This window comes from Artemia franciscana, unplaced genomic scaffold (genome assembly GCF_032884065.1).
Source record: "Artemia franciscana unplaced genomic scaffold, ASM3288406v1 PGA_scaffold_218, whole genome shotgun sequence".
Taxonomy (NCBI): domain Eukaryota; kingdom Metazoa; phylum Arthropoda; class Branchiopoda; order Anostraca; family Artemiidae; genus Artemia; species Artemia franciscana.
This window is the reverse complement of record NW_027062647.1, coordinates 1124404-1138337: the sequence shown is the minus strand read 5'-3', so window position 1 is coordinate 1138337 and position 13934 is coordinate 1124404. Positions and strand designations below refer to the sequence as shown.

Below are 13934 nucleotides of genomic sequence, written 5' to 3'. Positions count from 1 at the left end.
GATGGGTCTACAGGCTAAAGTATGTCCCGGGAAAGTATTTTAAAGTATCCACCTCCACTCTTTCTCCCTCTAGAGGGCCCTAAAATTTGCCTACGTGACAGGTCTATGCCCATCAAAATTTTGACTAAACAACATTTTACCTTAATTTTCAGTTACTAGTTGCTTTTTCTCTGACTTTAATTCTGAAAATGTAATTCCTGTTATTTCAGTAGAATTTTGAGCCATATCAATGTTATTTTTTCAAAACTCAGAAAATGTATTTGTATATCTTCAAAACCTTATAAAATAGAATTGAGCAAAGTTATGAAGCTGAAAATGGTAAAATTCTAGTTAATTGACTTCTTGCTATCTTGGAAAGGATTTAAGTTAGTGTAATGATTTCTTTGATGTACTATTCAGTTAATACGTATATTTCACCCAAGCAACTGTAACAAAAGCATAATAAGGCAACTGCAAGCAAGCACACAAGCATTAGCATTAATATTTAAGCAAAAGCAAACAATAAGTTCATTCCATCTTCCTTCTTTTCTTCAAGTGACTGAATGCTGTTTTTTTTTGTATATGCTCAACTTCAACTTCGCCGGGGGTTTCACTTGACGACCAGAACGACTATTTCATCTTCTTTTTTTTTTAATTCATTACAATAAGTTTGTTTCATCTTCCTTTTTTTTCTTTTTTTCTTTTTTTTAATACAGTACAATCAATTCGTTTCATCTCCCTTCATTTATTCAAATTCAACTTTGTTGGGGGTTTCACCTGACGACCAGAACAAGTTGCCATTGCGCTTCTTCCCTGGTTAATCTGCTCTGCCTGAGACAGATCCGTGGCCTCTGCCTCTTTGTTTTTGACACCTTGCTTTGGTGTTGGAGACTCCACTGTAGGGGAGTCCGTAGTCTCTTGGGAATCAGCTAAGGGATCAGGAACATTCTTCAATGGCTAGACGCTCGAAGTTTCGACTTGGCAACTAGCACCATCGTGCAGGTCAGTCACCATCAGGTCTTGTCTTGATTTGATGTGTATTCTATTGTGGCAGAATGTCCCTCCTTCTTCGAGACGCACATAGTATGAACGAGGGCTGTCACCAGTCTTGCAAACTGTTGCCTTCTTCCAGGTTCCCTGGTCAGTCAACTGGGCCCACACTTTCTGACCTGTTTTCAGTGGTTCCATATTCTTTGCAATCTGATTATAGTGTTTGCTTTGTGTCTCTTGGGCCTTCTCCCTCTGTTATCTGAATTGGTCAAATTGGAAGGCTCCTGGTTGCACAGTTTGTGTGATGCTGGGCAGGAGTGATCTCAGTTGGCGTCCCACCATCATTTGAGCTGGGGCAAATCCATCAGTGGGTGTGTTCCAATACTCCAATAGTGCCAGATACGGGTCACTTTTGCTCTCAGCGGCCTTCAACATGAGTCTTTTAGCTATTTGAACAGCCTTTTCACTTAAGCTGTTGGACTGAGGGTAGTTGGGGTTTGAGGTTGAGTGTATTATTCCCCAGTCAGTCATGAATTGCTCAAATTCCTTTGCGCTGAACTGGGGGTCATTGTCAGTTGTAAGTCACTCGGGAATCCCATATCGGACGAAGTGAGATTTCAGTTTGTTGATGACCTGCCGTGACATGGTGTTTGTCAGGCGATCAACCTCAAAGAACCAACTCATGTAATCGACAGTGACCATGTAATCCTGTCCGTTGAGCTGGAACAGGTCAGCAGCTACATGCTGGAATGGGTAGTCGGGTATTTTGTGCAGGATCATTGGCTCCTTCTGTTGGTTCATGGCAAACTTGGCGCATACCTCGCACTGGTCGACCAGCCTCTCGATATCTCGAATGATGCCTGGCCAGAATACAGACGTTCTTGCCCTCTCTTTGGTCTTCACCACTCCTAGATGGGAATAGTGTGATTGGCCTAATATACCTGCTCTCATGCATCTCGGGATGACTATGCGCTCCCCTTTAACAACAAGGCCATCAAGTTCTGCCAACTCATCGCGATAATTCCAGAAGGGTCCAAGTTTTCTGTCTAGGCTCTTTTATTGTTTGGCCAACCCACTTGTATTGTTTCCAGCAGGGAGTTCAGTGTTTTGTCTTTGGTCGTTTCTCTACGTATTTGTGCTAGCCTTTGGCTTGCTATGGGTAAAGTCTGAAGAACTGAGTGAACCAGAATTTCCATGTCCACCTGCAACTCAATGTCTGTATCCGCAAGGTACAGGCGGGATAGGGTGTCCGCTACAGGGATAGTCTTTCCAGGTTTTTATCTAAGCTTGATATTATACGGCTGAATAGCCAACATCATTCGCTGCAGCCTTGGAGGTGCCCTTTGTATAGACTTCTCAAAGATCAACTCAAGGGGCTTGTGGTTTGTGGCCACGCAGATCGTTCTTCCGAACAGATACTGGTGAAATCTTTTGCAAGCAAAGGTTATTGCAAGCATCTCTTTTTCCATTTGGTAGTAACACTGCTCCGTCTCACTTAGAGAGTGATATGCAAAAGCAACGGTTGCTCCGTCCGTTGATTGCTGGGCACCCAGACCCTGCTGGGATGTATCTGTGATCACATCTATCTCCTTGGCCTCTGGATCAAAGTAGGAGAGGTTTTTGGAGATTGCATTGTGAATCCCTCGCTTGGCCTCCTTGTGGCCTGTATTCCATTCAAACTTCTGCTGTTTGGACAGGTCTCTGAGGGGTTTGTTCAGTGTAGCCAGGTTGGGGATGTATCTAGACAAGTAATTGTATATTCCTAATAATGTCTGTAGTTCCTCCTGGTTTCGGGGTGCAGGCATGTTTTCTAACGCCTGGGTTTTCTCTGGGTCTGGGGTGATGCCACTTGTTGTTAGTCTGTGTCCAAATTAGATGATGGAAGTAGTGTCGAAAACACATTTTTCTTTGTTGAACCACACTCCCTTGTCTCTTGTGGCTTGGAGTACTGCCCTCAGATTGGCGTCATGTTCAGCATCACTACAACCAATGCCTACAATATCATCAACGATCAGCCCAATATCCAGTTCTGTAAAGACCTCTTCCATCTTTCGCTGGTATTCGCCTTGTGCTGAAATCACTCCGAATGGGTATCGGTTCCATTTATACCGGCCGTACATGGTGTTGAATGTTGTCAACTCAGAGGATGGTTTGTCCAACACCATCGACCAGTATCCTTTTCGGGCATCCATCTTAAAGAACTTCTTTGCACCTTTGCACTTCGCTGCTACTTCATCAAATAAGGGTATAGGCTGATGCGGTCTCTCAATTGCTCTGTTTAAATCAACAGGGTCCAAACAGATCCTGAGTGACTTATTTGCCTTCCTCACCAGAACCAAGGAATTCACCCACTGTGTTGGCTTGGTCACATTTTCTATGACTCCAAGTGACTCCAGTCTGTGTAACTCCTCTTTGAACTTAGCTTTTAGTGCAAAAGGAACCTGTTTCGGTGGTTGTATAGTAGGGGTTGCACCCTCTTTCAGATATATCTTGTAGGTTCCAGGCAGTGTCCCTATGCCCCCAAAGACATCTCTGAATTCGTTTAAGAGTTTTTGGATGGGGCTGGATTGCTGACACTGATGGCAAACTTGATCAGCTGAAGTCGTTCGCTGGACTGGCGGTTGAGGATGGGTGCTCTATTTGTGCAGACCACATGGAAGATATGGGTCTGGGGGGTTTGGTTCCTGTACTGAACTTTTAGGTTGGCTGTCCCCAGTATCTTTAGCTGTTCTCCGGTGTAGCTGGTCAGCACATCAGCAGTCGGCAGCAGTGCTGGCTTTCTTGCCAATTTGTTGAAGTCTTTGAGTGGCAAAATGTTGGTCTTGGCACCCTTGTTTATTTTGAACGCCAGTTCACTATCATTTTCTGTCAGTTTTATCAGAGCATACAGCTTTTCCACCTTTTCTTCTGTGGAAATGGACTCAATCACGAATTCCCTCCCATCTTCCGCTTCGCTTCTCGTTTCAAGTTCATGTACTACTTTGCTTTTGCAAATTTTGGCAAAATAGTTCATCTTCCTACATTTGCTGCACTGCTTCCCTTTTGCTGGGCACTTATGGCTTCTTGAGTATGGGCCACCACAGAAATAGCATGCAGGGGAATTTCTCTGTCTTTGAACCACTTCCACCTCCTGCTTAATTGGAATCTGTGCCTGTTTGTTAAGCATGAGTGGTTGGGTCTCTTGCACAGTTTCTATAGCTTGACTGCACTCAATTGCTCTAGCCAAGGTAAGTGTGGCTCCCTCGCTGAGAAGCCGCTCACGGATTCTTGCGTTCTTAACTCCAAAGACCAACCGATCTCGAACTAGCCGGTCTTCTTGGGTATCAAATTCACAATCCTTGGCAAGTACTTTCAACTGAGTGACATATGACTCAATGGTCTCTCCATCCGCTTGATTTCTTTGATGAAAGATGCATCTGGCAAAGATGGGGTTTGCACTTGGCTGAATATAATTCTCAAACTTGTCTACACATACTTTTGGCTTATTTGCCTCCACTCCGCGTCAGTTAAGGTCCAAGTGCAGAACACATCCTGTCCTTTTTCTCCAGTCCAGATCAGTAAGTATGAGCATTTCACTGCATCTGATTTTCCACTTAGTGGACCAAAGAACATGAGCTCACAATTTCTCTTAAATTTTCTCCATTCTGATTTTAGATTGGGGCTTGACCAGTTAATTGATGGAGATGGTGTACTATCCTTGTTGAACTTCTGACACCATGTAATGATTTCTTTGATGTACTATTCAGTTAATACCTATATTTGACCCATGCACCTGTAACAAAAGCATAAAAAGGCAACTACAAGCAAGCACACAAGCATTAGCATTAATATATAAGCAAAAGCAAACAATAAGTTCATTTTAGTTCATAAAAATGAAACTTTCAGGGATGGGTCTACAGGCTGAAGTATGTCCTGGGAAGGTATTTTAAAATACCAACCTCCACTCCTTCTCCCTCTAGAGGGCTCTGAAATTTGCCTACATGACAGGTCTATACCTATTGAAATTTTGACAAAACAGCATTTTACCTTAATTTTTAGTTACTAGTTTCTTTTTCTATGCCTTTAGTTCTGAAAAATGCAATTCCTGTTATTTGAGTAGAATTTTGAGTTGTATCAATGTTTTTTTTTTCAAAATTTAGGAAATGTATTTGCATATCTTTAAAACCTTATAAAATGGAATTGAGCAAAGTTATGAAGGTGAGAACAATTTTTTTGTACTTCAATTAAGCAGAAGATATATTTTGCAAGGTTTCACTTTTATAACACACATTTTTAAAGGTCATCAAAGGTCAGGGCCCTCTAGAGAGAGAAGGAGTGGAGGTAGTTGCTTCAAAATACCTTCCTGGGACATACTTTAGTCTTCAGATTCATCCCTGAAAGTTTCATTTTTCTAACCTAAACCCTTACTGAGATAGCAAGAAGTCAATTAACTAGAATTTTACCCTGAAAACTATTTTGTTGTACTTCAATTAAGCAGAAGATCTATTTTGCAAGGTTTCAATGTTCATTGACCTACATTTATCCAGGGTTCAAATTTATGCAGCCACATGGGCTTGTTTTTTAACTTGAGCTTAAAGTGTCTTTAGCTTACTACTTGTCAGTGGATGGAAAAAAGAACTAGTAAATATATTAGGTACTTCTAGGACTATGCTATTTATGCTTTAGCATAAAATAGGGTCTAGCAAAACTATGGTTTGACTTTATTTCTTTATATACTCTACATTGCCTAGCATTAGGGTATATATAGGTAAGCTGGGGATGGATTATAGAAAATGTGGACAAAGCCATGAAAAAACATAAAATTTGCCTGTAAATGTCTCCTAAAATTCTGGTCTACTTTTTCCTGTCAATGAGATTAAGTTAAGAAAAATAAAAGTTTCATAAATGGGTCTATAGACTAAAGCTTGTCCCAGGAAGGCATTTTGAATTACCTACCTCTAATACTTCTCCTATCTTTGAAAATCTTTAAAACATGTTCTGGGAAGGTATTATTAAGCTTCCATGTTGTATTCTCCTGATTTCTGATTCTTAGAAATTTGCAAAAAAATAAACAGGCTAGTTAACATATATTTGTTAACTAGAAGATAGAGAACTTCACTATCTTTACTTCTCTCCTTCTTTTTGAAATTTCGGTAAAAGTATAACAATTCATATTATTGACTTACCAATAAAGTGAATATACCATTTGATGCCCTCTTTACAAATATAATAATTGCTTGTATTATAAATTGAAATTTAAGCACTTTTTGACCTAAACTAAATTTATTTTAGGCTAAATAATTTTGGTGCTGAAAAAATGTAGTATCATTTTGTTGAAAATGACCAAGAATACAGCACTGAGAAAATGTAGTATTATTGTGTTGGAAAATCTCCATTAAATCATACTTTAGTTGAAAATTTGTCATTTTTAAGAGCTCAAAAAGTGCTTAAATTTGAATTTGCAATAGAAGTAATTATTATATTTGTAAAGAGCATAAAAAAGGCATCAAGGGGTATGTTCACTTTATTGGTAAGTCAATAATGTGAACTGTCATACATTTACCAAACTTTTTATTGATTGAAATTTATACAAAAATAATATTTTACCTTAGTTTTTAGTTATCAGTTCACTTTTCTCTGGTTTTAATTCTGAAATTCTAATTCCTGTTTTTTTAGTATAGTTTTAGGCCATATTAATGGTTTTTTCTAAATTTAGGAAATGTGTTTACAGATCTTTGAAACCTCATAAATTAGGATTATGCAAAGTTGTAAAGCTAGAAACAGTTTTCTTGTATTTCATTTAAGCAGAAGATCTGTTTTGCAAGGTTTCACTTTCATAACATAAGGATTTTTAAAGTTCATCAAAGCTCACTGCCTTCTAGGGAGAGAAGGGGTGGAGGTAGATTCTTTGAAATACATTCCCATAACTTACTCTGGTCTGTAGACCTATCTTTCAAAGTCTTATTTTCCTAACCTAACCTCTTTCCAAGATAGGTAGTGAAAATAAGCTAAGCTAGAATTTTACTGAAAACAATTTTGCTTTATTTTGTTTTAGCATAAGTTCTATTTTGCCAGCATTTTATTATTATAATACTGCTCTTTAGAAGGAAAAAGGTGTAAATGTATGACCATTCCACCCCATATGGAGACAACAATTCTTACTTCATAATATGCAAAACAATCCTATGTAACATATTTTCCAGTGGGTGAACTTAACTTCTTTCCCTTTTTTTCCAGTTTTACAATTAAGTTTTTATGGCACTTGGTATCAACCAAGTGACATATAGCAATTGCAAATTCAGCCAGTCTGTCTGTTCATCCTGGTTCTGCTAGTTTAGGCACTTCCAGATAAGCTAGGACATTGAAATTTGACAGGTGTATCAAGGAAGAAACTGGAAATCTTTGAAAATATGAAAATTGAGGTTTCTTTATCTAATGAATGGTTGATAGGATCTAAATGAAACTTGATATATATAAAGATCTTATGTCTCAGATGCTCAGTTTCTAATTTAATTGGATCTAGTGACATAGGGGGCTGGAAGGCGGTAAACAGTAATCTTGGAAAATACTTAGAGTGAAGAGATTTGGATGAAACTTGATGGGAAGAATAAGTACAAGTTTTGGGTACATGATTGACATAATTGGAATGGATCTGCTCTCTTTGGGGGTGTTGATTTGGAAAAACTGAGGTATATTTAACTGAAGAATGGGTGACCAGATCTTAATGAAATTTGATATTTAAAAGGAAACGATGTCTCAGAACTCTTATTTCAAATCTTGACCCGATCTGGTGACATTGGGGGGAGTTGGAGGGGGAAGCCAGAAATCTGAAAAAAATCAGAAGATATTGGGATGAAACTTGGTGGGTAGAATAAGCAAATGTTGTAGATACATGATTGATGTGACCAAACTGGATCTGCTCTCTTTGGGGGAGTTAGGGGGAGGGGTCCAGTGCTTTGGTGGGTTTGGTGCTTCTGGATGTGCTAGGACAATGAAAATTGGTAGGCATGTCAGGGACCTGCACAAATTGACTCGATAAAGTTATTTTTGTTGATTCAACCATCTGGGGGGCTGAAAGGAGAGGAAAAATTAGAAAAAATGAGGTATTCTTAACTTACAAGCTGGTGATCAGATTTTAATGAATTTTGATATTTTTAAGGACCTTGTGTCTCAGAGCTCTTATTTTAAATCCTGACTTGCATTAAGCCTCCAATTTTCCTTTCAAATCTACTGATTCTTAGAATTTTACTAGACCTCATGCAGTTTCAGCTCTTGGCTCTTCCAATCTTGTCACAAGGGCCATATGAGCTCTTAGCTCTTGTTGAATAAAGCCATGCTTTTTTATAAGTGTTTTGTCTGTTTTCAAATTTGCCCTAAAAGATATACTGTCCTACATTTTTTTATTTTTATAGATGATTGAATCCTTGCTGTACATAGTTTCTAGAAGTTTATTTTAATGTGGCACATAAGTCAATATATCTGGTCTACCACATACATTTATTTCTACCACACATATGTTTCTGTACTTCCACCACTACATGTTCAGTAGCAACATGTACATTATTTTTGAAGATAGTACAGCATTTAGCACATATAGCCAATTTTTCAAAGTTGAATGAAATGTTAATTGGAAAAATTATGAATTTCTGAAAAAAAAACTGGAAAAAGAAGGGAAGAGAAAGACTTTTCTGCTGAAAACATGTTAACTTTGATTATTTTGCGTATAATGAAGTAAGAATTGTTTTTTAATATGTCTCCCTATGAGGTGGACTGGTCATACATTTAAACTGGGAGAAGGAGTAGAGGTAATTACTTCAAGATCCTCCCCTGGACATACTCTAGTCTGTAGACTTATCCCTGAATTTTCTATTTTCCTAGCTTCACTCCTTTCCATGATAGGTAGTGAAAACGGTAAAATTCTAGTTTAGCTACTTTTTGATTTCTTGGAAAGAAGTTAGGTTAGGAAAATGAAACTTTGGTAAAATACAAGTTTAGACTCTTTTTTTTGCTATATTGGAAAGGGGTTAGGCAAAATAATTTCTTGGACCACACAGCTTTTCCATTTACGAAAAATTAAGCAAAGATAAAATGGGTTTTAATTTCGACAAAGTTGTGAACAAAAAATAAAATATAAAAACTAAACTATACTTAAACTAAAAAAATTAAACTAATCCGAATATTTTAGTCCCATGTCCAGGAGCCTTTGTAAACAGAAAAAAAAATACAAACAACAAAAAAGAAGCAAAAAAATATTTTTTTATAAACATAACATAAAAAATCTACAACATCTAAACATAAGAAAAACTTCGTGTTTTTTACAAAAAAAAAAACTTTGTGTTGGGCTAGGCAAATGAAACCTGGGAAGGCATTTTGAAGTACCTACCTCTTCTCCTTTTTGCTCTAGAGAGCTTTGACTTAATTTTTTGTTTTGTTGTAAAAGGAAAAACCTTGCAAAGTAGATCTTCTGCCTAAATAAAGTATAACAAAACTGTTTTCAGTCAAATTCTATTTAGTATCGACAAATATGCTTAGTACTTATGTTTAATGGAAACAAAACTGATGTGCAAAAAGAGTATTCTGCATTCCCTCTGAAATAACAAGAGTTCATTTTACTCAAACAGTGTGTATACAACCCTGGTATACAAGTGCTGGAAATTTCAGCTTAGCTAGTCTTCTAGTGTAATAAAGCTCCTGTAGGCCAGATATCTCTTTGGTGGGGTATCTTTCAAAACTTTTGTATCTTTTCTAAAAGACAGTGAGTATATACATGCAGTATATACATAAAATACATGCAGTGTACCATACATCTGTGGTGACATTTTTGAGAGGCATGATGTTTGAAAATCTTAGGGGTATTCCCAACATCCTAAAACGTTTCCTTCAACTTTTTGATCTGTTTAGTTGCCAGGTTACAAAAAGTTTTTGAAGACTTGCTGAGGTTTTCTTTTATCTATAGAAATTCCTTACTCAATGTTTTCTATTAATTAGCCTATTTGTTTCAGTAGTTTAAAAGGTAAATTATTCAGTTATACCCTGAGAATTATGCTAGAAATTGCAAGTTTGCTAATAATATATATCAACCAAATCGACTGTTTTTCTTGATAGAAACTGTTTAGTCATGAATATAGTAGACTGTGTAAAAAAAGATGAAAAGTCTGATAAATGATATTTTCAGTGATATCTTATTGAAAATCTCCAAAATTTGGTGATAAAATGAGGTAATTAGATGGAAAGAAAGTATAGCTAAGTTTTAATGCACAAAAAACCTGTGGTTGTGCCCTGTCCCTAGCACTCAGACATTGCTTAATTTTTGGGCTAAAATGTTGCTGATGATTGGGATTTGGTTAAATATGATTGGTTGTCTACAATACAGTAAAACTGTTTCCTTTCACATTTTAACTTAGAAATAATTTAGCCTGGAGATAGTACATTCTCCTCTTATGAAGGGGACATGTTCAAAATAAAAGTGATGCCATTAGATTCAATATTTACTTTTGCTTTACTTAAAGATCATGCTTTATTTCTGATAATGCCCCCCCTTCCTAGATAGTTTTAGATTCATAAAGGCCCAGGAGTAATAAAAATTTAAAAGAAGACACTGCTATAATGAAATTACTTCTTGATAATATGCAGCATATTTCTATCGATCTGATTATCATGTTTACTTCCATTGTCTCTCACTTATAAAATAATTTCAAAATAGTATTAATGATGGCAATTCCATTGTTTCCATTCAGGTGAAACTAGTTCTATCAAGTCAAAACTACAGAAACCTTTTAGTAAAAAAAAATCTATGATTTACAGTATCATAGATTCAACTAATAGAAGAATGTATCATTAGGGCTAAATCTAGGACCATCAGGGGGAGGGCACAATGTTAGGAAAGAGATAATGATATCTTGAAAGAGCATAAAATGAATAATCTAATGGGGCTATTGTTTATTTAGCATGACTCCTTCAGAAGTAGCCAACCATTAAATGTTCACTGCCTCAGATCCTAGCCTATTTAGGTATGATTATTCTGCTTTAAAACATTTGTTTTGCCTCCAATTACCTTCAAATCCCAGCTTAGAGCAAGTTAAGGATTCCCATCCTAATTATGCCCTGTCACTTCTTCTATAAAAATAACTTTCTTTTTTGGGTGCCTTTGTTTGGTGGTTGAGGACTCATAAATATTCTACCTACTATTCAGATATTTTGTTTTAGATCATATGTCACACATAGGGCAGTATCTCATGCCTAAAGTTTTGTTTACTATCTTAGTATTTGGTTTTATTCATGTTGGAAATAGTTAGAACATTCAAATATCAAGAAGATTTAAACAATTCAAGGATGATGCAATCCTCATCATGGGAATACCCATGGGGGAAATACCAACCCATTTATAGCTGACTTGTTTTTAAGTCAACTCAAATATAAATATATGATGGATAAGAATAATCCAAATAATTTAAAACATGTTTTGTCTCATAATAAAAGATATTTAGATAATATTTTGGTTTTAAATTGTAAGGAATTTATTGATATTTCTAAAAATATACATCCATCAGAGCTTACTCTTCAACCTAGTCATGGCACTGGTCTAGAATATCATTTCTTAGATTTGAATATTAATATTTCCAATAATAATAAATTAGGTTTTAAAATGTAAAATAAAACTGATGATTTCGATTTTGAAGTGATTAATTTCCTGTTCCCTGAAAGTAATATACACTCAAATATCACATATTCAGCATTTTACTCCCAGTTACTTAGATATGCAAGGATATGTAGTAATTATATTGATTTTAAAAATAGATATAAAATTTTAAGCCAAAAATTGATTCTAAGGGGTTTTTCTGCAAATGAATTAACTTGGCAATTTAAAAAATTTAGTTTTCATTATAACAAACTTTTAAATAAATACCAAAAGAGCTATCTTGAAATACTTAACGAAATTTTTGGTTGATTTTGATCTTTCTTGTTACTGATTTTGGTGTTTCCCTAATTTTTGACAGTGGATCTCACGAGGATTTTGCATATATCGTATTTTTAAATGGTCTTATTTTGTATTCATTTCCTTGATTTTTATCTAGGTCACATTTACATAAATAGAGAATAGTTTGATATAGTGAAAATTTTAATAGTTGTTAAGTATTTATATAGATTGTGAATTGGTAACATAAATATAAAAGGGCCAGAACCAAAGTATGATAAGCTTGGTTTGGTGTTACTTGGTTGTTTAACATTTGTTTTTTCATATTCATATATTTTGGGGGTGATACCTAGCACAGGGATACCATAGGGAATTTATGGTAGGCATGCCACTTGCCTGGGCAGGGAATTTAAAGTGCCAAAACCCTATATGCAAGTGTGTATTCTCCTGATGAGCCCTTGTGTTGGGTTGTTGCCTCTGAATTATTTGTCTTTTTTTTACTGTTTTTAATGTTTGGTAAATGACGACTTATGCTTGCTGACGACACAACTGCCTGTCCATGGATTATTCTTTATAGTTGATTGTGTATGGCTATGCTGTTTGACCTATATGATTGTATGGATGAGTAGGGTTAAGGCCTCATTCAAGTGCTGATCTATATTAATCACTAATGTAGGAAAACAGTCTTCCATTTCTTTTTTTCTTTTTTTAGTGTTTGTGCTGTTACATTTGTGATTTCTCTTTTATTATATTAAATTCAGTAGCATAATGTCAAACCTAATTATTTTTTATAGTCAAACCGAATTATTAGATTAGCTAGGGTTTCATTAAGACTTTTGATTTTTATGTTAATTATTATTTAGATGGACACTTTATTGAAACCTAGTCATCAATTATTAAAATGTTTTGTTTTGCAGACAAACCTTTAGTTTTTCCTCATCTACAACCCTTTTTCTATGGGATTTCAACCTCCTGATTTAGAACCGATGGCTATAAGAATCATTTTTGTTAGGCTACAGCCAAAAAATTTATGACATGGTTATGTCTAATAATAAAACATGGTATTAGCAAACAGAGGACTGTTAACATATAAATCTTTATCAAAATTGTACACAATAGTCTATTGAATACTCGAGAAATTGGTCAAGGAATCCTACCTTTCATCTATCATTGTTTAATCTTGTGTCCAAATTTGGCCTGCTTGAAATTTCTCCTCCGTGAGATAAGGCTGAGGAACATGTAGAATTCATGCAGGAATCCCTTGTAAAGGAGACAAATTGGATAATTGATTAGACTCATGTCAAGGCCAGTTTTGAATTTCTCAATGCTGTCACAAATACTGTCTTTTTAAATAAGCTATTCCATATTTATATTGAACAATTTGAAAAAAATTATTGCATACTTTTTATCAATTGGTTTGCCTTTAAGCCTTTTAAAGTTACCTTCAGTCAGTATTGTAACAAAGGGGAAAGGAATAGGGGGTGGAAAATTGGGAAAATCATCATTTTTTTAAAACTCAAATTATATTGCCTTGTTTTCTCTGTGTTTGAAGTTTAAGGAATTTTAAATTAGCTTGATAAGGAAGAATTTGGTAAGATAAGAACTATCTATAATGAAATGTGTAAGCAATAATTCACTATGCTAATCCCCTGTAGACTCCTTAACTTATAAGGAAGGGGAAAACATATGAGTCACTTACTCAATAATTCAAAAAGAGAGATAATTTACAATATAGAAAAAAATAAATTAAACCGATTAGATAGGATATGCCAAAAAAGATTAAAGAGAAAAAAAACTTGTCAGAAGTAAAATTGTTTTAGCAGTTTTTTTTTTTTTTGAACAAACTACTAGAATGGCACCTTGAAGGTTATTCAAGCATCATATGCCAAGTAATGTGTTTCGCCAAACCACCTTCAGAGGAATTTGAATATAGTTTTAGGTGCATTACTAGTTTGGTGGCCTTTATTTGGACATCCTCATGCAAATTAAAATCATCAATAAAATTGGTTAACATAGTAGTCATGTCATATTCCAGATGGGGATAGACCAAAGCAATGTCAATTTTTATTAA

At 35.6% G+C, this 13934-nt stretch overlaps 1 long non-coding RNA gene across 1 annotated transcript in view; it reads left to right on the top strand.

Annotated features, from left to right (window-relative positions):
* Positions 1–4311: 4311 nt before the first annotated feature.
* Positions 4312–13934, top strand: part of LOC136041425 (uncharacterized) — a 49384-nt gene continuing 39761 nt past the window's right edge. Inside the window, exon 1 of the long non-coding RNA XR_010621025.1 lies at positions 4312–4526. This is a non-coding gene — a long non-coding RNA (uncharacterized LOC136041425). The remainder of the gene's footprint in view (positions 4527–13934) is intronic.